Below are 26,595 nucleotides of genomic sequence, written 5' to 3' on the forward strand. Positions count from 1 at the left end.
GTTACCTCCTTGCAGGAAGGCCATCCAGCTTTGTTGCACTATGTTACAGTCAGAAATGTCATTTAGTCAGCTGGTTTTAAACATGCAAAGCTGATTCCTTTGGTAGAACCTTTTCCCTTACCTAACAGCCTGTTAACTCTTTGAGCAATCTGATGAGCACATGCACACACTGATTGCCTACCACTGCTTCACTGATTGGCCCAGCATGCTGCCAGCAACTGCACTGATATCTCTTTTTCCCTGCTATGCTAATGTCGAAGCACTCTGCATTGTGTTAGCTGTAACTGCCTTACTACTACAGAAAAAAAAAATTGATTTCCCCACAAAATGTACTTGCCTAGACTAATAACATTAGTTTCATCTCATTTCTTACTTCATTTTACCAATTATTCCTGAAGGTTCAGCCACACAGATGCAGCTTTGCCCTCTGTGGGTAATATAACATTAGTTACCTCTTTTTTTTTTTTTTTTTTGGCTATGTAGATTAGTGTATGTGTTTTGATCACTACCCCACCTGTTAACATAGTTACAGTAGTGGCTTATACTTTGTATGAGATTTTTTTTAGCCAAGGAACATTTATGTATGTGAATAGCTAGATAATATTAGATGATAGAGCTGCATGTGCCTGTAATGGATAGCTTCTTATTTAATTGGTATTGATGTGAACTGTTAAGTTATAACTTTAGTGCTAAAGATATCTGGTCATATCTGACCATTGTGCAGTAACATTTATCTAGACGTGAGACGTGAGTTACCTCAAAATCCCTGTAGTTGTTGAGGCTACTCTGGCAAATCTACTCCGATTAGCTGATGAGCTGTTGAAATTCAACCAGTCTCCTAATCTAGGTGACCCAGTTTCACATGCTCAGTTTTCATAGATAAATTCTATGCCCATCTACAAGTAAGCATTGTGGCCGTGGTCCAAAAGACATAAATATAGTGCCAAGTTTACAAATAAATCAATTTGGTGGAACCCCAGTATCAGCAAACTATATAATAAGAGGAAAATTATCCTAGCCAATACAAGCAAACTTAACACTCTATCAGGGAGAGAAGAGCTAAAAATAATCAACAAGCAACTTAGAAACAAAATCAAATCTTCCAAGAGCAAGTATGAATTGCATATCAACACCCATGCTAAGGATAACCATAAAGACTTCTTTGGCTATGACAGGAACCCAAGAAGTAATAACCAGCAAATCACAGAGTAATGGAGTAAGTACAAGATGACATCACATACTCGACGTCTGATGAAATTCCAATATATATCAGTGGTCAAATGTAGCTCAAACTTTTCCCTTCTATTTCACGGTAAATTACTCACAACATCTTAGCATGCCAATGCCATATCCCCAAACTGCCTAAAAGCACTATCTCCATGCGACCTGAAAATGTGCCAGGTTGTCTTCTTTTCTAAACACTGCCTAGTTGACTACTTATTACAGCTATTCAGTCTCAGCCTCCCCACTGAATTCATGCCAATGAATACATACAGATTTGCTGTATCCAGGACTGTTTGTAAGCTTCTGAGCCCACCCCCCCCAAGCCTTTAGGCCTTTCTGTGTTGGAGGGAAGCCCTCTAGCTTATCAGTGGGAGTGGTAAGCACTAGGTAGCCTATCTACGACAAGAGTGGTTTCTGGCCCAGAAATTGTAGTTTATTGGCTGTTTGGGCAGTTTTTCCATCTCTTTCAACCTTCTGGTTTAAAAGCCCACATTTGCACTTGTTTCACACCTTTCCTGTAACTAGTCTAGTCCAGATGCAGATTTGCTGTATCCAGGACTGTTTGTAAGCTTCTAAGCTACCCAAGCCTTTCTGTGTTGGAGGGAAGCATTCTAGCTTATCAGTGGGAGTGGTAAGCACTAGGTGGCCTATCTACCACAAGATCCAGGTACAGATTCATAGTTTTAGCACTTGAATTTGTTTATTCATGCTCAGTACTTGTTCAGAACTTGTTAGCACTAAATAAGCTACAAATTACTACAGCACTCAACTCTCCTCTTTACCTAGAGGAAAACAGTTTTTGTACTTACTTTCCTCACTTGCTTAGAGAAAAACAGCTTTTATACTCACTTTCCTCACTTGTCTAGAGGAAAGCAGTTTTTTATTCAGGCATGCCCAAGGGTCAGATCTCAGTGTTCTTTCCTGTCTATCTGATGAATCTGGGCATCTTGGGGCAATGTAGCAATTGCCTCATGTACACAGGCAGCCCTCAAGTCCTACCCTCCAACATCACAACTTATGAGAGATGTACTTATCTAGCCAAAGTGGAGGTAAAGCACTCTCCAACCAAGACTGAACTTGACAGTCAAGAGGAGAAGGTAAACACTTGCACCACACCACACTCATCACATAGTCCCACTAAACCTACATCACCAAAATCCACACATAGAAACACAAAAACATTTGCAGAGGCTCTCAATAATAATCTGCTCAAGCAACAAAGACATTCAAAGCAGAATTGCAAGCAACCTCCACCCCACAACACAACCCAAATGACACATAGCCCACAGACTCAGTATGCCAATGAACCACAGCCCATTAGGCAAAACAACGTACCCAACACATTAGTCATAGGTGACTCTATAGTCATGCACACTGATGTCCCAGTCACCAGGCTAAACAAGGAGAAGGTTACTGTCAGCTGCCTGTCAGGTGCCAGGATCTGCCACATAAGCCATGCACTCAGGTCACTCCACAACAAGTACAAATATGACTCTATCATTGTCCATGTTGGTATGAACAACCTGAGATGTACATCCCAGACTACATGAAAAGAGACATGGAAGAGGTCTCCAATCTTGTAGCCCAGACAGGTATGACCCTAGCCCTGAGTAGCATCCTGCCATCACCAAGAATGATACTGTAGTACAAGGACAAAATGATTGACTTCAACAATTGTCTAAGCTTCTGGTGTCATTCAAAGGTGATCCAGTATCTGTCTGCCTGGGACGACATGGTCAACAGACCATGATGCTTTGAAGAGATGGCCTTCACCTGTCACTACTAGGATTCTGGATACTGACTATGGGTCTTGTCTCCCCTATAGTGCCTTTTTTAGGCAAGGTTAAAATGACAAATTCACCACCATAACAAGAACAGGCAAGCAAAAATTGAGGGTAATGCTTCTCAATGCTAGAAGTCGAAATCTCAAAATGCACTTACTCAAGGCACTCCTTAAAATGGAGAACATCGATATCTGTGAAGTGACTGAGACCTGGTTCAAGGATCTAGAGAGCACTCCTCCATTATCAGGCTATAACTCATACCACACTTTTTGTCCATCTAACCTGGACCAGAACACCAAAGGTGGAGGTGTGTCCATATTAATTAAGGATATCCACACCTCCAGGCTAGTTGCGCAGCATAATGCATCCGAGGTTATCCAAGTGCAACTAACTCTGGGCAAAACTGCAATCCAAATTGTCACTTGCTACAGATCCCCCCCTATGCCCCAGGATTCCCACTCCTCTTTTCTTGGTATACTGGAAAATATTAGGGTTCAACCAAACACCCTAATAATGGGCGATTTCAACTACCCCACCATTAACTGGGAAAACTACTCATGTACCTTCTCCTTCGCTCAAATCATTTCTGGAATTCATAAATTCCAATGCCCTGGATAAACTCATCCACACCCCCACCAGAGGCAACAATATCCTAGACCTAGTCATTACCAACATGAGTGACTGGTGTTCCACACCTGAAGTCAACTCCTTGTTGGTCAGATCCGACTATAAGCTAATCACCCTAGATATCCGCACCCCCCCCCAACACCATTAAAGAAACCATGGTAAAAAATTTCTCCAAAGCCAACTTCATGCTTCTTAAGACAGAAGTGGCAAACTTCATGACACCCATGCAGATGGACAATAAAGTTACGACTGCTGAATCCTACACAAATGCACTCTATAAGCACTCACATGAGTGCATGGATCATGCAATCCCAAAAAGAACTAAGACATAATCCTCCAAAAAAACGAAGCCAATCCGGTGGTCCCCTGCCATAAACAAACTCTACAACAGAAGGAAGAAAGTGTTGCAAAAGAGTAAAATTCCATGAGTGGAGGAGCTCCCTGGTCAGCCTCAGTAAGAAGCTGAGATCCCTTATAAGATCCTTTAAAGCTAGCTACAAAAACAAAATCATCACTGATTCTAAGGGCAACCACAAAGCATTCTATAGCTATTTCAAGAATCTCAATGGCAACACCCAGATCTGCTCTAAGTTAAAGCACAACGGCATAAAAATTACAGAACCAACTGATATTGCCAACATCCCGGCAGATAGGTTCAGTGCTAACTTTACCCCCCTCTCACCGCCTAAAGGGCCCATATCTATAGAGGAAGAATGCAGAGTTCTTGTAATCACATCTATGCAGGTACAAGCTGCACTCTCTAAAACCAAAAACACAGCATCCATGGGACCGGACAATATCCCAGGCTGCTTTTTACACAAACTTCAAAACCAACTGGCTCCCCACCTAAACACCATGTTCAATCATAGTCTCATGTCAGGCTTTGTGCTCACTGAATCGTGCACAGCAACAGTTATCCCACCCCACAAAGTGTGAGCCACCACTGATGCTAGGAACTATCACCCTATTAGCCTGATGAGCCTGCTCTGCAAGGCCATGGAACATATCATCATGGAACTCATAAACAAAGACATTGGTAACCTTCAGACTCTGGACCCCACCCAGTTTGGGTTTATGAAAGGCAGATGATGCCTATTGAACATGATCAACTTCTTTGAGGCTGTCACCAAAGCCGTAGATGAGGTAAGGTGGTTCACACAGTCTTTTTTTACTTCACCAAGGCTTTCAACACCATCCCCCATTCTGGAATTATAGCTAAACTCACTAAACTAGGTATAAATCCCTACATCACAAGATGGGTTGCCAAATGGCCGACTGACTGAAGTTACACTGTAAAAGTTGCAGACTCCAAATCTGACTTCAAATCAGTGACAAGTGGAGTACCACGGGGTTCAGTCCTGGGACCTCTCCTGTTTGGTATCTACTTCTCTGAAGTACAGGCTAACACAGAAGGCCTCTGGCTAATGAAGTTCACAGATGACTGCAAACTAGGAGCCATAGTCGAGTCCCCAAATGATGTGGACATCCTACAGAAAGGCCTCACTGAGACAGATGCCTGGTGTCAGAGGCATGGCCTCAAGCTCAATGCCAAAAAGTACATTGTTATCCCCTTTGGTAAAAACTCTGTACCCATGAACTACCACATAAACGGCAGTCTACTTAACACCGAATGTGTGATAAGAGACCATGGGACCCAGGTGGACAGTAGTCTCTCCTCTGATAATCACATCGCCACAGTAGTCAAGAAATCCTTCTATGTGGCACACCTCATCACAAAAGGATTCTCATCCAGAAAAAAAGAGGTCATTGTTCCCCTCTACTCGGCACTCATTAGACCCATTATAGAGTACAATGCCCCTTTTGGCATGTACCTCACAAGACATCTGCAGCAGCTGAAAATGTCACAGACGTACCTCACAAAGAGGATTACTGGCCTCAAACAGATGCCCTACACTGACCGTCTCAAAAAATTCCAGCTTTACTCTGTAGCATATCGCCTACTCAGAGGAGATCTCTGCCTAACATATAAAGCAAAGCTATGTTAAACCCAGAGCTGTTGGACATGCTAGAACCTAAATAAATCCCAATCCCTCCGAGCTACATGTTCTAGGGACCTAAACCTTGTCACCACAATAAACAGGACATGCTGGAGGGATAGATTCCTGTTCCAGACACTTTCTATACTCTGGAATAAGCAACCTATCTATGTTCCTCATTAGCACTGTTCAAGAAAAATCTTGAGTGGATGGGAAATAGGAAATACACCCCAGGGATCACTTCTGTGCCAATGCTCGACAGGGGCACAGGAAATTAACTTTCTTGGGTGGTGTAAGCCAGGGTACCTTTTTGGCTAGGCTTACTTAGGCCCTTGGGCTGATAGCCTAGTACCTACCTATGAACCTACGAACCTAAACGTATGGAGAGCTACTACATCCATACCGTGCCACAAAAGGGGACCCATGACTGGCCTGAGCAACTATACAACTAAAAGCCTCATCAGTCTTATCTGTAAAACAATGGAATGAATCATTAGGGAACTTCTAAATAATGAAATAGTCAGTCTCCAATCCCTGGACCCTAACTTATTTGGCTTTGTTAAAAGCAGATCTTGCCTGTTAAACCTGGGGAACTTTTTTGAAAACGTCACTAAGGATTATAGGTTCTATAGGTTCATAGGTAGGTACTAGGCTATTGGCCCAAGGGCCTACATAAGCCTATCCAACAAGATTCCCTGGCTTACGCCACCCAAGAAAGTTATTTTTCTGTGTCACTGTCAAGCAGAGACACAGAAGTGATCCCCGGGTTGTATTTCTTATTTCCCATCTACTCATTAGACTCAGATAATTTGGTTCACGCAGCATAACCTGACATGGCCAAATCCTTTGATACCATTTCACACTCAGGCATTGCTGATAAGCTAATCCATTTAAATGTAAGCCCAAGATAGTACCCACTGGATAGCAAACTGCTTCACCAACAGAATCCAGTATGAGAGTGCTGTAGGTACACTTTCAACTAAAAGAGTAGTTACCCATGGTATCTCGCAGGAATGGGTTCTGGGATCACTCTTCCTTGGTATCTACTCTCTAACATTAAAGCAGACACCACTGTCCTGTGGTTGATGAAGTTTGCTAATGAGTGAAAACTCATAAATATCATAAATACGACAGATGGCCTGTATATTATCTAAGAGGATCTAACACATGGTAACAAGTGGTGTTTAGACCACAGCCTCAAACTAAATACCCCCAACATTTAGCATTGTGTCCTTTGGCAAAATGGGCTTTCATGTTTCCATCACAAAGTCAACCCCCCCCGCAAGAAAAAAACTGACTCAGTCATTGGCAACTCAGGCACATTCATTGAGAAAGAATTATCCTTTGACCAACATATGACCAGTGTTATTAGAAATTCCTTTTAGCCAAACTAATCATGATGGACATATCTTCTAGATTAAAGGAAGTCATTGTCTCCTCTACTTCTGCCTTATCAAACCAATAATATAATATGTTGCCCACCTTTGTATTTACTTTGCTGAACATATGAAACAGTCTGAGAGACAGTAGTGTTTCCTTACCAAAACCTCAAGAGCATGTCCTCCTTGAGTAATCTTGATCAACTGAAAGTGCTCTCACACTTTTCCATTTTCTATCAACTTTTGAGGGGTGATTTCTGCCTTGGCTACAGAGCCTTGAAAGATCTAGTCATATTTAATCTCCTACACATCCCCAAAATTGATACGATGCTTAACACCTGATCAAGGTGCCTAAACTTCCACTAAAGCATAAATAGGACTTGCTATCAGGATAAACAGATATCTTTCACAAAGAGTACCTCTTTTGTGGAATAGATCCCCCTTAGAAGTTAAGCTGAGTAGCTCCTTGACCCTTTTTAAGAATAACATGGATGACTGCATGGGCAATATTAGTCTGACCAATCTAGCCCTTATTAAAAAGTACTACAACTACGTTTGGGCCTTGAAAGATCTAGTCATATTTAATCTCCTACACATCCCCAAAATTGATACGATGCTTAACACCTGATCAAGGTGCCTAAACTTCCACTAAAGCATAAATAGGACTTGCTATCAGGATAAACAGATATCTTTCACAAAGAGTACCTCTTTTATGGAATAGATCCCCCTTAGAGGTTAAGCTGAGTAGCTCCTTGACCCTTTTTAAGAATAACATGGATGACTGTGTGGGCAATATTAGTCTGACCAATCTAGCCCTTATTAAAAAGTACTACAACTACGTTTGGGCCTAGTATTAATTCAAGTGTTGGTAAACTGGTTGGATCATTGGCTAGTCTACAAATGCTTCAATAGCTCACCAGACTAATATGAACCAGGTCAGCACTGACTGCAGGTAGATTTACCCCTGTATGTCTACTTGCTGTACTATTGTATAAGACTCTGCACTAATACTGTTATTTATGCTTTCCCTTAGCCGCTCCACTCACCTTAATACTTAGCTGAGCAAATTCCTTTACTGTTTATCCTTGTTTCTCTTACACTCCCCTGTGTTTATCAAATATCTTATTTCCATTCATGTGCCCTTTTAATGTCAATATTTCTTTGTTTTAATTTTGTCTTCTCTGCACAGCTTTTTCTGAGTAAGATACATGATCTCTCTCCACACTCCCTGTGGCCTTCGAAACAAACTGCTAGAAATATGTCTGCTGCTGAGCTGAAAAACATAAAATGTTTTACCACCCCACAATCAGAGCAGGTTGAAGGGTTTGCTGTTTTAATTTGTGGGTGGCACAATGCAATCATTTATTTCAGCTTGTTCCTCCTTTACTGAACTGTAATATCAGCCAAGAGTATCCTTACAGTGTTTTATTCCCCACCCAAACCTATCCACCAGCTCTCCTTTCCATCAGCTTAAGGCAAGTTTTGCACCAGATGATGGGCGATATATACTGTAACAGTTCTGGCCTCAATTTTACATAAGTGTCAGAAAAACTCTTATCTGCATGCAGGAAGTCTATCATGTTCTGCTGCTCTCTGTTACACACTGAAATTTCTTTCAGTCAACCAATTTAAAAAACAGAAAGATGGATTCCTTCTGGCATAACTATTTCCCTTACTCAACTGCCTGATGACTCTGTGGACATCTAATGTGCCTATGAGCACAATAATTATTTAAAACTGCTTCACTGATTGCATCCAGTTTCACTGCTCTCCAGCCCCATCTCTGGTCACGTTCTACTTTTTTTTTTGACTTACCCTAACCACACCCTAACCATACCTGCTTTTCCTGTCCCATTTATAAGCATAAAAAAATCACACAAGACAATCATTAACTCCCAGCAACTGCCACGTCTTTGCAATAGACTGCCAAATCATGTGAAGCAGAGCACCTCTATGACACTTTTCAGAAGGAACCTGGATGAGTGGATGGGGCACCATAAATTCTTACCAGAGATTGCACCCACAACCCTCCTGGACATGGGCAGTTATTACTAAATATAATCCTGAATATTGATGAGAGTATCTGTGGTATTACATTGGGATGAAACAGCTAGGCTTAAAATCATCTCCGGGTTGATAGCCTGGTAACCTGCTATGATCCTATGATCCTATGATGCTATGAACTTCTTATCCCATCTACCTAGTCATTTAACTTCCATATATACTCCATTTTTGAAACTTAATGTGTCAATTGTCCTACATGTCTACTATTCTTCCTAACAATCACCATCAATTCACTTGGCCCTATCCCCACTTTCTAAAAGACACACCACCACCCTGACCACTACCATCTCTCCCTTTTGGCGCAGGTAAACACAATTTACCTTTTCACACTAACCTTTTTGATATTCTTTACACATGACAACACATGATGTTCACAACCACATCCTCCTTATCCATAATTTTATCTGAATGTATTCACAGACATGCCCCTGTACCCCTCACAAGCTCTGCCATTGCTTTTGCTTGTTTAGCAGTCCTCTCCCTTACCTAAATCACATACTGCCACCCCCCAGTTATCACAGTCTTACAGACCCCATGGGCAGATTTTAAAGTTACCAAACGTTCTCCAGGAATTCACCCCAATCATTGTTATAAAACTACTTTGCTCCAGCATAAAGTTTCTTCTCCCAAACTCTCAACTGTAAAATATATGCCTTTGCCTGTTTGAACTTTTTACTTTTGTCCTAAGCCAACACCATAAGGGTACACAAAAGGTACCTACCTCTTTGGAGGGGAAGGAAGTCAGGAGCTGTTTCTAGAGAGGGTGGCCCAATGGTTAAGGTGTTTGCCTTGCAAACACAAGGTACAGAGTTTGAGCCTCACAAGGGATAATTGGCTAGGCTTAAAATGGCTTGCAAGGACAGTTAGCCTAGTACTAATCTATCAACTAATCTAGTACTAATCTAAGATAAGATTGTACATAATTATATTTGTCTTCCTGGTTTTGGGGGAAACTACTGTTTTGTTAGTTTTTAATATTAAGGTTTAGACACAATTTATTTTTCCTTGCAAGGAAAAAAAATGAATTTTTCCTTACATATGATTTCTTTGTTCAGACCATCATTAAATAAAAAAGTTGTAAAAAAGCTGTAAGATACAGAACAGAGCATTCTGAACTGTACGATGTAGTGGCCCCAGACTCCCAGTTTAATCAACCTACATCCTCCAGACTTATTCCATAAAATTTTGTCCAGTTAGGGCATGTTAAAGGCATGGTGGAAAGTTAAAAAGTAAAACAAAGTAAGAAACAGCAATGTAACAAGTATCATGGTGAGGAATTTGGATGAGGAGAAAACGGGAGGAGTACTGAAGTACAGGGGGACTGGTGTAAACAGGAGGCCCTTAGAATCCTTTGTCTAAGGCTGGACTTACTGATTCTAGCCAGACATGCAAGGTCTATATAGTCAGTAAATGCCATTAATGATTGTGTGCATGCTGAGGCAGTCTGTGGATGTCAGTGAACGATGACATCTGTTGTTTGATCACAGGTGAAGGTCACTGACTTGCTATAATAAAGTCCCACTCCATTCCATTTAGCTGCTTGCTGCAGACCCCCTTGCTCTGAAGTCACCAGCTGCCACTAGATGGACCATACAATAAAACCACCAACTAGACCCAGCATGCAAACTTATAATCACACCATACCAGACCTTATCTTTTCCAGCATGAAACACAGATATTCTTAAGTCTTTGTTCTTCTCAACCATTTAAGTGATCACTGCATAGCTATTTCCTCATGGTCCTTCAAAATTTATAAAGGCTAACACTAATAGTTATAGGTTGGCCCACTGCTAAAGAAAAACAGGAAATCTTAGGCATCATTCTATCACCTTTTCTTTGGGAGGAATTTCTATACCACTTCAGATCCCAAAGATGCCTTAATAAACTTTATGAATAAGATGACCAAAAAACAGCTTAAAGGTCAAATTTTCCATTGGCTAACATCCGATTAAAAAAAAAAAAACATAATGCAAGAATGGAATAAAATTTGGAAAAACTGAGAGAAGTAGGAAGGCCAGCAAAATTGTTTGGATCTCCCGAGCCCATCTGACAAACCAACACAATTTCCTCTTTTGTTGTTTAGAACAAAACATGAAGGATTTATGAACATTTCAATACTGAGAAACAAATTGTCCCAATGTATGGGCATTCTACCAAAACTCTCCAAACCGTCTTTTTTTTTTTGTTTTTTTACTGCTAATAATTCAGACTGAAAGGCAGATGTATATACATTTAAGTATGTGCAATTTCTTCTCAGTGAATGTATTAGATAAGGATTACAGAAAAAGCACAGGAAACACGATATATGAGTTTTTAGATAGTCTCTAAGAACTGTGGAGCCAGCCTCTCCTCCATAGACTGTGTGACAACTCTACCTGAATATGTGACCCAGCTGACAACTGACTGGGGCGAGAAAGACAAGCTTCAATTACTGGTCTTGCTAGAAAATCTGACTACAGTGAACTGCTACCATCAGGTGCTAATATCCAATGGTCAAATCTTGGCGAGTAAGGAAGGAAGGATAAATACCAGCATAAAAGTCAGCATCACACATTCACCAGTTCAACAGTGTTAATGCAAGAAATGGCACCAACAACTGACCTTGAGTTTGCCTGAAACCTAAAAGGCTGCAAAAAAGAAAAGCATGTTGCAGGCAGAAGAAAGAAAGTGAAGTTGGGAGTCATCCAGAGCTTGCATGACTTCTAGCCAAAGCCGGAAATGAAACATCCCAGAGTAAGAATGTATACACAGTCAAATGGTAATCAGTCCCTGCTTTGGTGTGTATGGAAGTTAGCAGTGGTAGGTCACACTTCATCACAGAATGTCTCTACCTCAGGGGGAATTGAAGGTTGGCAACATAATAAACTCATGTCTAGTATGCATACCTGTCAGTTGTCCAGGTTTTCACAAAATGTCAACATTTTTCCCTTATATTTTTGCTCTGCTCCTCATAAAATGTGTGGTTGGCAAATCACTGATAACTGAGGTCACTAACAGCATACATTTGAGTTTCAGACTTTACATCCTTCAGAAAATGCATGGTAACACAAATCTTGTTATTCTAACAACTTTCTAAGTTCATGAGAGCAATATTTAAAATCTGTACCTATTTTTGGACCTTTATTTATCCATTATTTTAGGTTTTGTCCAGATATCTTGTGCTAAGAGGTTTACAGGTATGCAAATATGTGACTCATCGGATGACCACATTTGCAATCAGATCATTCTACTGACTAAAGATCAGCTGTAAGACTTTACCTACAGTCCATCTGAGCTTCACTTCTTAAGGACATAGGTGACCAAGAAGCTACATGTCTTAGTTACCATATTCTAAGTAACAAAAGAGTACTGAAAAAAGCTCTACATAATAATATGGTGACAAACAGAGAGGGAGAGAGGGATGGAGGGAGAAAACAGATATGATCAGTTAGACTGCAAGAAAAATAAGTAAATAAAAATTTGCTCAGAAGCTTGGGGAAGAGCAGTGACTTCTGTTTATGTTCCCAACAAAAGTAACATTTAAGCAACTGCATGCATACATAAAACTTAAGATTAACCTTTTAAAGAGAAACGATGATGTTCACCCCACAGTTAAACAGGGAAAACTTGATACAAAGCATATAATCAGTTAATGTTCACAGAGAGGAAAAATCTTTCAACTACAGTTTATGAGTTTCATTTTGTCTTCTGCAATTAATATAAAACAATCTCTCAACACCTTCTGGTCAAAATGCTAATACTTTATTTTAAAAAGATGAATTATCTTCATTTATAAATAACGTTCTACATCTGAAGTGTTACAGATCTACTGTAACATCAAAACAGGAGTAGCTTCACTTCAAATACTACAGCAGAGTTTGTAAAATATTGACCGGCTTTTATTTTGAAACATATTTTCCCTTAAAATGATTCATTATCTGATCAAGAAAAAGGAAAACATCAGTGTGACTTTGAGCAGAGGTACAGTTATTCGGAGACATTCATCCCGCATCTACTTTCAGGATGTGAAGTATCATATTTATAACATTAGTCAGAAACCCAGACAGCTGGAGATATGTCTCAGATGACTGACTGTTTTTACACATTATGAGGGAGGCCTTGATTCACCTGCATGTCTCTCCAAATCTACCAATCTAACATACAAATGTGTTAAAGAAATAGCACAGTAAATAATATACATATGAAAGTAAAATAAACTGATAATTCTACAAAAAAAAAGTTAAAATGCAGTAAAGGTCCATCAGCCACATAGTCCAGAGTTTTTTCCCCTCTATATTCCATTGTTTTTCTCTATCTTTGCACCTCTCAGATATAACGCTAATAGTAGCCATGCACGTAAATGCCAACAGACACATTGGATGACACTTTTACAGTTGCATTAACTATCAAGGGTCCAAACTCACCTACTCAGTATTCACATTAAGTACATTTTTTGTATTGTTACTTATAAGTGTTTGACAAGTATAATTGCACTCTGAGTATTCAAATAACTGCAGACCACAGGACATTGAGATTAAAAATTGTTTGTCACTAATGAATGCCTGAGTTCAGCCTAACTAAAATCTGGAGAAATTAAATTTTAATAAGGAAATCTAGGAAAGTGACTACATACAATATGTGTTACTTTCTAAAAATAATGATGGAGTAGGGAAGGAGTCAATAACGTTCACTGGAGAAATTTAAGGGGTGGGGTTCTTCCAATTTTATGACCCTCAACACCATAACTTTAGGGTCAGTAATTGTTATTAGGGAAATTCGTGTTAGATTGCCGCACTTTATCACAGGGACATTGAGCGAGTAATAATTAATGGTCTGAAGCTGTCACATTTAATTAATAACCTAACTTACATTATAAAACATATTACAACATTCTGAAATGCTTCACAATGTTTTATTAGGGAACTAAAATTGAGTTCCTATTAGATGTTCGAAAGCTTAGGTTGTCAAATGCCTAATTATGGACACCTAAATGTCGAAACTTTACAATCGTGAATGGCCACATACGCAAATTCTTTCCTTGGGAAAGAATTTGCTTGCCTGTTATTGGGGATTTGCACTTTCCCCAATGTAGAACAATCTCGGAGTTGTTATATTTAGTTAGGGGGAGTGTGAGGGCTGTGGGGATGAAGTCCCCCACTATGTTTGGGTTCAGAAGTTTATTTTTTTTTGCGAAGGCCTAGTGAATTCTTTCCCGAGGAAAGACTGGCCATTCGCAATTTTAAGGTTTTAACTCATAGGTGTCGATGTTTAGACATTTGACAACCTAAGCTGTCGATTACGTAATATAGAAGCCTAAAATTTTACAGATGAAAGGAACGATTGCTTAGTCACAGTTTGCTCTGAAGGAATTTCAAAACAGAAAAAAAAAATCAATGGTCCTTTGATAAAATGATGTAGGCCACTGATGGGCAGGTAGGTTAATCTATTTGGACCATCAGTGATTTGGATTTTGTAGTAAATCTGGGCTATTTATTTGTTCAGTTGTGTGTGTGTATGTGTGTGTGTGTGTGTGTGTGTGTGTGTGTGTGTGTGTGTGTGTGTGTGTGTGTGTGTGTGTGTGTGTGTGTGTGTGGCTGGGAGACAGGAGTATCAAACTGCCTGCTTCCTCTGCTAATGTAGAAGCATAAACTGAAGCTGTGAAACTCCTGAAATTGAAAGCTTCATGAGACAATTGTAGGCATGATGCTGTAAAATCAATTATACATGCAGAACCAAGTTACTGCCAGTCATCACCACAGCAACTCAAGTCTACAACAGTCATTTATCTTAATGGATGAGGTAAGAGTCCTTGCAATGTGGCCCACCACCTCCATTTATTTCACTTCTTAGCCAGGGCTGTTTCAAGAAAAGTAAACATGCATATTGAGAGTGAAATCCACAAAATCCCTGTAAGTCCTTCACAAATATATCTTGACTGAATCGCAGTTCACACACTCTCAGTAGTTCCCTGAGGTGGAGCTGGCAGTGAAGTTATAACTGACAGAGGAACAAATTTAAACAGACAATTCAGAACACTGATATAACCAAGGTGACACTGACCCAAGGTCTGTCCTTCAGGTCCCAATATATTTTCTTGACTGCAGAATTTGCAGACTTTTGAACAGATTTTTTTTATTTATTTATTTGTTTGTTTATTTAAACAGGATACATACTGAACCAAGTGGCAAACTGTAATTTGCAAATAGTGCCATTTCCACATATCACTTCTTAAAATTACCAACTAAATCCTTCCTTTGAACACTGAACCCCAAGTCCTTCTTATTTTACTTTAAAAGCGCACCTAAAAACATGCTGGCTATGCCCTTGCGACTCTCACTCTAATATCATCCACCCCATCCAACTACTACCTTTCTTTCACCTCCACTAACTACCTTGATTATAGCAAGCTCAGATGCTCATAAGCCTAGTACTTATTATACAGCAGGAACTTCTTATTGTAACATTTGTTAATGTCTGTTATGTACTTCACAGATAAAGATTCTAGTTGTCTACTGATGTACTATGTTCTTCATCTGTAATTATGTTGTAAGTAATTGCTATGTAAATTGTTAATCGCTATGTAATCCGATGTAACTACTGTCTGTTTATTTTAACTGTGGAGCTTTTCTCCCCGGGCCTCCGCTGACACTCCCGGTCAACAAATATAACTAAATAAATAAATAAATATTTCAGGAGTCAATACTCTCTGTAGTTGGTTGTATGCTTGCAGCCAGCATCCACTCAGGTGCAGCAGGGGGCGGGTATAGCCAGGACCTGTGGTAAACTAGAGTATTAAGTTTTACAACTAAAGAACCATGTGGAATACCTCATTTCTAGAAAACCTTAGTGTTAACAGATTCAGCCTCTGAACAAATCACTGTATGGGGGAGCAGAGAATCTTACCTCTACAACATAGAAATGGGTATTGTTAACTTCTTTGAAGTGTAATTAACCTTAAAGGTGCAGAAAGTGTCGGTGGTCACTCCAAACACCAAATGACTACATTTGCAAGTTAAAGAGCTCAGCCACAGTAAAAATCTCTGCAAGGAGACACAATGAACCTTCCCCTTACAGAACAGCAATAAGTGTACTTTATTACTTATACATGTTATAAAACTTGAAGGTTCCATTAGTACTTGTTAACCCTCCTAATCACCAGATAACTATATATCTGAGTTCAGGACCTGTAATACCCCCCAGCTACCAAATGACTGTGTCTCTGGGTATTCAGCATGAATTGATGATCAGCAGTAAGCAGTTTCAGGATTCTGTCCAGGGATTTAGCAATGCAAACTGGAAGAAAAGAAATAGGATAGAGAGATACTCTTACTGCTAATTACCCTGTCAAGAATGTACAATTACAATGAATTTGCATAGTTCTAAGCATAACACTGTTGTGTAAAAGATACATAATTAATGTATGCTGCAGCAGTAGGGAGGGGAGAGGGAAGAAGTTGAAGGAGGACGGGATAGAGGATGGAGGGACCGACAGTAGAGGAGAAGGGGAAGGTAATGGCAGTGAGACAATAGTAAATGTAACTGAGTAATGCTCATATATATCGTCTCCATTATTCAAACCTTACCTGAGCTGATACTCCTCCACTTAAGCTCCTACTACATACTGCTCTCTTCTAAAGCACTAGGTGTACATCCATAGCCGGCCTTAGGCATAGGCCAACTAGGCATCCGCCTAGGGCACTGCTCTAGCAGGGGCACTTTTCTAGTATTTATCTAGTGTAGGTAGACCATGATGGGGGCACCAGGGGATGTGGTGGGGGGTTGCCGTGGAGCCCTTTGCCTAGGAACCAGTTGACCTAAAGCCACTCCGGTGTGCATCAGCTCATTTCCCTGAGATACTGTGATACTCGCTGCCATATCTTACCTATCTGGCTCTTGGCTGCAGGGTTGTAAGAGTTGTTACATAGCATGTTTCTCATTGTCTCTCAGCTCCATTGCTACTGAGCTGCTCTTAGCCTTTGGCAGTGGGAGGTGTCTCTTCCATTTCTGCCTACTCTGTTACCTCCCACTCACCCCTCGGTTTTATACACTTACGTAATCATGCTCTGTGACATTACATCCTGAGCCTCCACATCGTTTCCTTATTTCTCCTTGCCATTTTTTCAATTAGCAGTTATTGTTGTGCTTCCACAACATTTTCTGCTTGTACTTCTTTTAGCCTCCTTTGCATATATGATACTGGAGAATGCCTATTTATACTAATGGTAAAACACTTTTTCAAATACACAAGTATTCACCTTCATCTGTATCTCAAGTGTAATGTAACTGTAAAAAAAAAAAAAAAAAAAAAAAAAAAATTATTCCTTCAAAATTGCTACTAAGCCTCCTCCTTGTATATAACAGACACCTGATCACTTTATTACTTTTATGTATCTTTTCAGTATTTTTATGTATCTGTTTTGTATTTTCTCTACTGTGTGAATATTAATTTCTGTTAATTTTCTGTATTAACGCAATGCTGTAATCATTATTGTAAAGTTTCTTGTATTTGCTGGAGCTTTTCTCCTCGGGTCTCCACTGAAAATGGGCCAAATAGCTCAGTTGGACTAACCTGGCTAACAAATGGTAAATAAATAATAATAAATAATGTTGCACCTTGAAGATATCCTTCTTCTTAGTTAATCTAAAAATGTAAGACATAGAAATTGCCTCCACTAGCCTCCGCAGTATATGTAACAAACATGCTGAGTTTAACATCTGGCTTTGTGCACATAAATGTGATATTGTTGGAATCATTGAACCAGTTTTTTTTTTCCTTAAACAAGAAGAAGAGCTACTTTTTATTTAGAAAAACAGCAACATTCTGATTGCATCCTCTTCCAACACTTCCAAGCCAGACCTCAAATAAACAGTCTGTAAATGCCTTATTGAAAATACCTTTAAACTTCAACTTGGACTAATTTATTTTCCTCTTCTGCAACTTAGGCTGTTATAAGCGGAAACCTTACTTTGTCTTTGCATACTCTTACATGCAGGAATATTCTATTGATAGGTGAATTCAGTCTTCACAGTCACCCTAAATTTAATTTTCTTTCCTATGTCATAGCTGACTATGGTTTTTACCAGCTCACAGAAAGTCCATCTCATCCTGATTCCCTAATTGGCATCCGCAATCTACCGAACCAGATGTGTACCAGTCAGCCAACAAGATTTTTAAATCCACTCAGTTGATTGCACTTACTTCATTGACCATTTTGTGCTCTGTTCCTCTTTTTTTGCCAGGAAGTCCTACCAGCTTCCTAAGGCTATAACCTAGAGAGTAAAAGGCTAACTTGGGGAGGATGAAGTGATCTGTGCTGAACCACCTGTCACTGATCAGGCCAGTAATACTGTTTTATAGTGTGTTCTTAATTCACACTTTCCTTTGCAGGAAAAATGCAGCCTACTAAAAACTAAGGAGGTCAGAAGATACTGCATGCCCTAAAATGAAATTAAACTAAATTAGAAGAATGAAAACAAGAGCTAAACAATGTGCCACCACATGCTAAGCAGCCTGGACTAAGTATAAAACTGCCTGTCTCCCATCTGATCTCAGTGCTACTCCACACTCCAAATAGAATGAAAACATATTGCAATCAGGTCAAACGCATCTTCAGTTAAATAATCATGAAGCTCTACATAGAACTCCAAAAGGTTTCTGGAAAGTGAACATGCTTTTCTTACTGTGTTTACTGACCATCAAGCCTCCCTCTATCAACCATGTGTGTGTGTTTCCCACTCTAACTGGTTCTTCCACTGTGAGGGCATGGTTTAGCTGGGGATGTCATTATACAGGTAGCCTCAGCAGTAGTGCATACCTGCACTAGTATCCTGGCAATGAGGGTATATATATTGTAAACCATTACCTCTCCCTACAGGGAGGTCAAGGCACCCACGTCACTGCTATGCCTGCACTGTTTGAGTGCATACTCCCATGTGCTTTATTGAAGGCTACTGTGTTTACAACTTTGGGGATGAAAGTCTGGTATTGAGACATCTTTTGCCCTTCTTTCCCTTCTCCAATGGACTGTAGCACTGGACAGTCCTAGTCTGCCCTGTAGCTCCCCATGGATAGCTATGCCCACTCTCTGTATACTAGCTCTGACACCAAGCCAGTAATTGCTTTGACCATAGTCAGATATTTATCCCTCAATGCCATCAGAACTGGTATTCTGAAAAAAAAAAGGCTAATAACTTTTCTGAATGGTAGGAATACCACCAGCCTTATGTTCTGTTTTGGTGAAGGATCTTCTGATATTTGAAACTAGATCAATAATTTAACCACTTTTCTTCTCACTTCAGCTTATTCACTGCTAAAGCCTCATATGACTTCATTTAACACTTGTGTAGAATTCCTGCTTGGCTCTAGCAATGATTTCTTTTTTTTTTTTTATTATTTACTCAATATGAAATCAAAAAATGGCATAAGAAAATTTCTGACTATAAAAAGGTAGGCACTGATGGCCTGCATCCAGAATTTATCCGCTGACCTATTCCTGATGGATTTATTGCACATCAGTAAGTCAAATGACATCAAAAATGCTGACCCAGGGATCAAAACCTCTTCTGCAACATCAACAGAACAGTTTGGAGGGAAATACATATCTTGCAGAAGATACTACTGCTCTGGAATAGACTACCCATCCACATAAAGTAAAGTTCAGTCCTGTTCATTTTCAAGAGCAACTTAGATCTATGGATGGGAAACAGAAAATGTACCCCAGGACTGCCCCCCGTGCTACTAATGGATAGAAGCAACTCATAAATGCTTTTTCCCATGCATGGGTCCCCTCAAATTATGTAAGGTATGATCCTAGTTTTTGTCATTAGGGGTAATATATAATGATCAACAATGGGATGGGTAAGGTCAATATATAACCAAATGGGATAGGCTATTTTGAGCACAAAAATGGAAAGTGACTGGACTTAAAATGGCCCACAAGGGCAACTAGCCTAGTACTTTCCAATAAATCTATCAGAGCCTACTATACTTTCATTTATCTCTCCTAAAATCATCATTAATACCTCACACTCTAACAATGCATTTCCTGACCACTGGAAAACTGCTTGAATTGTTGCTTTACCTTAACAAGTAGTAACACTGAATCCTAATTGGCTATTAGTCTTCTGCCTCTATCTCTCTCTCTCTCTCTCTCTTTGTGAAAATCTTAAAGAAGACTGTTCCCTAACAGCAAAAGGATCACATCAAAGCCTACGGCCTACTATCTAGCCATCAGCATGGATTCAAAAAGGGTCAGACCATCAGTACTGCACTGCTCTTTCTTACTGATGTACTCTAATATGCTATGGACAGCAAACACCTTACAAGGGCCACTTTCACTGACCTGTCCCTGGCTTTTGTCCTTATAAATTTCTTAATGAAAAAAGAACTCGCACTGTATCATTTTAGCTCAGCTTCATTAACTGGTTCTGTAAATATCTGTAAGGTAGACTTTTCAAAATAGTTTTATCTAACAATCAGTCCTGTCTCTACTTTATTCAGGTAGGTTCCGCATGGGACTGACCTTGGACCATGATTTTTCTAACATTTGTATCAACAATCTTATTTAGTCCCAAAGGACAAGAAATATCCTCCATTATATGATTGGCATTGTTATCTGGGAATCCAGAATGTCATCTCTTTCATTTCTATGCAATCCTAATTATATAATGATTGTGAGTTCACAGAACTCAGTTTTGGACAAAAAACAGTGCAATTATCTAAGGAAATCATTTATCATGTACAATGACAGTTGGGAGCTCAATATCTCTGAAGTCATCTACTAAAACCAGTGCAATTCAGGCCATATGTTGGCATCTGGCTTACTCCATCTCTTACCATCCTTGATCATATGCAAAAGTCAGATGTAAAGTTACTTGATGCTTTGTGCATGCAACAGAATTAATGAACTCCTACGTAAACAGAGCAGGTTGGGTAGTTAGCAACAGTGTCGAGGGTGTACTGCCGCCTACCACACACATTACTTATCATTGATTCTACCTCTTCCAAAAAAACTACAGAAGTTCCAAATACTTCAAAACTGTATCTTTTAATTTACTGCAGGAACCATCATGAATCATCATTATTCCCTTACAATCAAACAAGCAGGTTGTTCACAAATTCACCTTAGACTTACTGTTCTTGATGTAACTCTTTTATATAAAAACTCCTTGTCAAGGATCACTATAATACCCTAGGCTGGCTTATTACTGCAAAGCAATATTCCATATATAATAGCTCTCCACCTTCTACTGCTCACACTCTTCAAAATTCATGTTTCTTAGTTTTATGTAAAATAAACCCTTTGTATAGGTTCATATACTAAGCTTATGAACATGGGGACTTTTTAAGCATAGCCATGCATGCCACATCTCTGACAAGTTCTGATACCCTTGGCAAGTCTAATCAAAGACTTGGAAGATGAAACATTTGCAAGATGGGGCCTGACAGCTGAATCAGTTAAAGGTTGCCTGTGTCCGAAAGAGACATAGGTGCCAAACTGGTGATGAATTTCCTTTTCTCCATCCATTTGTCAAAATTACACTTGAATGGGGTTAGGGGGGAACTTTGCTTCATATGGATGGGAGCCTGGTCCAGAGAAGGGGTAGTCTCTGGGATATCTACCTGTCTCTCCTGCAGAGCCTGTTTATATCACAAGCAATTTTAAGTCTTTAGAATGGGTAATTCTGATGCTGTTTATTTTGTCGATATGCAGGAGGTCCAGCAGAGTGGGGTCTGACAATGCTTTGTATGCCAGCCATGATCTCCCCTTAACACCCTGCAGGAGACAGAATACAGGGATAAGGCATTGAGACAATCTGCATAGGACATCTTGTAAAGATAACTTCCCACTCTGATCACCCCAAACCCCTGTCTCTTTTCGTGGTATCATACAGACTTCTCAGAAGTGATCTTTGCATTGCATACAGTGCACCCCTGGACCCTGTTTTGATGAACCATTTGCACATCTGCAAAACAAACAGTATCAGAACTACTAAATTAAAAGACCTACATTTTGCTTGTTACGTAAATAGAACATGTTGGAGAGACAGATACATTTCTCAGGAAATTCCCATTGTGTGGAAAAGGCTCCACATCCACATGAAGCAGAGTTCCTCCCCATCCCTTTTTAAGACCAACTTGGACCAATTCATTGGTAATCAGAAATTCACCCTATCTGGCTCCTACGTCTCTGACCGACAGAGGCACTCAGTAAATCACCACCTATATAAATCTAATTTGTGGGTCACATTTGGATTGCATGGCTAGGCTAATAAGGGCCCTAGTGGTCATTATCCTAGTATACACTTATGAAGCAATGCTATTTACACCCTGCATTCTTTTAGTGAGGAACCTCTGTGAACATTCCCATTGTTGGATGTCCTTGGTTAGGTACATACCAAAGAGGTCATTGTACTCATTGATAAGATTGATGAATGCTGAATTCAGTGGAACAACTTCTTTGGACCTAGATGCCATACCTTTGTTTATACGTTGCACAACATAGAATGATTTCACGACTACTTTCGACACATGATGGTCAAAGTCTAGATTACTGTCGATGTGTGCCCAAAGTCCATGACTACTGTGTCAGCTATTAGGCGTGTTGTCAATATGATAGTTATCAGATGGGTGGATGACTTCCTGAAGGATAATATTATGCATTTCTTGGCATTTAGTTTTAGTCCTTGACACTGACACCAGTTATTTCAAAGTGTCAGCCTTTTTTAGAAACATTAATGTTAGTGGGGGAATTCTATGACTGCTCCTAATTATCAATCATCTGCAGCCAGAAGCCCTTGATGTTGGCCTTCACTTCAGAAAAGTAGATGGCAAAAAAGGCTAGCCCAGGACTTATCCCTGTTGGCCTTATTGGTGACTGACCACTTTGCAGAGGTTAAATCACCAATTTTACCTTCTTGGGTCCTGTCAGTAAGCCATTTGGCTATCCACTGGGTGGCATAAGGGTTTATACCTAACCACTTAAATTCGTCAACAATGCCCGAGTGAGGTATTGTGTTAAATCTCTTGGCCAGGTCAAGATAGGAAGTGTGAACCTTTTTGTCCTCACCCGTTGCTTTGGTGAACTTCTCAAAGAAGTCCACCAGGTGGAGTAAGCATGATCTTCTCTTGATGAAATTAAAATAGGTTGGGTCCTGTGTCTGTGGGTTTCTTATGTCATTATTGATAATTTTTATGATAATTCTTTCTAATGACTTTGCATATAAGACTAATGAGACTTATGGGTTTATAGTTTCCATGGTCTGTAGATGGCCCTCTTTTGTCCAGAGGGATGACTGTTACTGTTCTCTATTTGCGAAGCACAAAGCTTGTTTGGAGGCTACATTTAAATAGCAATTCTAAGTCATGTTTCATGCTATTTAGAAGGCATCTTGGGATATTGTCTAGGTCCATTGATGCAGTGCTCTTAGCCTTAGAGAAAGCATTAGGGACCTTTTCCCTAGTGACAGTAGAAGTAATTATACGTGATGGTATTTCCTGAGGGGACGCTGGATAAGACAAGGGTAAAGTTAGAGCTGAATTTGTCTGCTGGTAGGTTTGCTGTATCATCTGATCAGTATAGATGGCTCAATTAACACTGAGCTCTGCACACAACTGTTTATTGCCTTTGAGGTTGCAGACATAGCTAAAGAATGTCTTGTGGTTGTCCTTGGCCTGGGAGGCCAAATGTATCACACATTTGTCTTTGGTAGACTTTATTTTCCCTGTAAGTTGCTTGTTTAGTTTGAAGAGAGCACCTTTACACTTGCTGGGTTCTACACCTCCTAATTTTTGCCATGATTCCTTCTGTTATGGAGCCATGTGGTTCCACCCGAGTGGCTTGGCTTTTTGATTTAGTCCTGTACTTATCCCTGATGCTACAGCTGCTGCTATATAGCAATAAGCATGCCATGTACAGGATTTTGGTGAACGGTTCCACTTAGGCAGCAGCATTCTCAGGGTTTGCATGGGGGGGGTCTTGAATTTTTGACTTCTGCAGCTTAGGTCCCACTGTTTGCAATTCTTCCAGGTACCTTTATCAGCTTTTTACAATTTTTCTTTTTCTCTAAACAATTGAAATTGTATCTGCATAACCAAAAGTAAATAAAAGTGCAGTGGTTTTGTAACTTAATCAGATTTAGTTTTCTGTATGTAGGTAAATGCATTGTAACCTATCAATGAGTTAAAACTTATTTTACTGGTTTTAGTATGCTTCTGCCTCTCAAATGACCAGAATTGTGCAAAATATCCAGATTATTACCCTATAGTTTTGGTCTCTTCTTCATAAAAATCTGTGTCTTTCTATCAAATCATAGAGGACTTACATTTTGAAATAACGACGGGCATTTAAGTTTCAGACTTTATATCCTTCAGAAAATGCATGCTAAAGCAAAGCCTGTTATTCTAGGAACTTTCTACATTTATAACAGCTATATTTAGAATCTACCTCTGATTTTAATGCTCGTTTCCCTATTATTTTGGCTTTCTCCAGAATGCGTGCACTGAGGTTGAGAATTATAGATGACTATTTGCATATTATAAAACCTGTTACTGCTCCATGCACATAATGCACAACATATTGTTGTTCATTGTCATATTATCTTTTTTTTGCAGTGTATACTGTGCACCTTCAGTTTTACTGCAACTAGATCAAGACTAAAAATGGGGCTTTATGGTCCATTTTTCCCCGATTGCCTGATAGCTAAAGCTGTCTGTTTATGGGACCATGCACACATGCACTGGGAAGGTGAAACAAGCCTTCACTTTAGCAACTGCATAGGTAAACACTTACAGGGTGGGATTAGCATTGAAAGTAGAAAATCCTGTAATGGCTGCTTTGAAAACAGCTACCCCTGTGATCACCTCTTGCTACGCTAAGTGAGTAAATGGAAATTATTAATTTCCATTCATCTTACTAGGGTGGGGGTCAATGGCTCACAAGCATGAAAGAAGAGAAACAGTGAATATAAAAAAAAACTGCAAATGAAAAATAAATAATAATAAGTTTAAGAGAATGTTGACTCTTGCATCGCAGAGAATAATGAGCCATTACTTTGAGGCCTGCAATTTCAGTGTTCAGTCTCTTTGATTTGTGATAATTATCTTGCAAGTCAGTAGTATCTGTTCCTTAGACAGCATGCATGTAAAAGCAGGATTGTAACATCTTGAAAATTAGAAACATCTGGCTATCACAGTAATACTCTGATTTTATGGTCACTAACTGCTCATTTCATACTGTGGTCAATACTTTTGTAATGTAGTTATGCAGTGTTTGTTAAATCTATTATTCACAGCAATGCTATGTTTCTTTATGTTTTATTTTTTAATCACATAAATAATTTAGTTGCACTGTAAACTTGGATATAATGTAACCTCTTTCTTTAAGGTGCTCAAATAGAAATGTTTTTCATACACTGAGATAAAATTAATTCAGGTATTATACATTCTATGAGTGGGTGGAAAAATAGGGGTTGCACCACTTGAATGTTTATGGTAGAACTTATTACTTTATGCCTACTTTAACGTACGTTTACTGGCTCATTGCCCCATTTTGGCTCAGGGGTGACTGAGCACGGACAATGAACCTCATTCCAGGCACATCCTGAGTATTGAACTGGGTTTCTGCCATTCAAATAACTATCACAGTTGAACTATTACTTCAAGGTGCTATGCATATTATTTGCATTTGAAAAACTCATGCCTTACTGTGTAGCTTTTTAGGCAAAATGCCAAAGGCATCCAAGCCGTTTTTTTTATTTAAGCTTACTATCTCTATCCACAGATGTTCCGTGATGGGTTAGTATCGCACTTTTAAAGTATTATAGCAGTCCAGTGTGTTTAATAACAACATAGTACAATAACACAGGCATAGACTAGTAGAGAAATGCATTTATTAATGTACCCTTTATACTTCAATGTTACAGTTTTTTGATTCATTAAGGTAGGTAGTATGGCATGATACTGCATATTTTCTACTATTAAAAAGTGCAGAAATCTTTTGCCATAATGCCCTATGTCCCGAGCTGGGAAAATGCTATCTCATGCCATCTATTTGTTCAACATAAACTGGAGAACCAGTCATAAGTAAGATCAAACTAAGGGCAGAAGAGGATTGTTCCGTGTAAAACAAGAGACTGTAGGTGAGCCTGTAACTGCTAGGTGCAAACAACCAGCATTTATTAGTTTGCAGCACTCTGCAGTGAATAGTGCTGCTTATCCTGGCCATGTTCATCCTGTGGAAGATATTCATAGGGTACCCTGTGCAGATATATCAGGCTTTGCTGCCCTTAGGATGTTGCATGTAGTGAACGTAATCAAATGCTGATGCATACATACATAACAACATGCAGTTAAGCCTGCAGTGAATTATTCAAACAGTTGCCAAAATGTCAGATGTTTGCTCTATGAGATAGTTTAACAAATAGCAAAATAAATAAATAAATAAATAAACAAAAAAAGCAAAAAAAAATTCATTCTGGAATGATAGCAAAGTCTTTGATCGAGTAGACATCCCCTATCTCTTTATAATGCTAAAAATTGCA

Source organism: Protopterus annectens, chromosome 1.part1 (assembly GCF_019279795.1).
Source record: "Protopterus annectens isolate FY-2018-M chromosome 1.part1, PAN1.0, whole genome shotgun sequence".
Taxonomy (NCBI): domain Eukaryota; kingdom Metazoa; phylum Chordata; order Ceratodontiformes; family Protopteridae; genus Protopterus; species Protopterus annectens.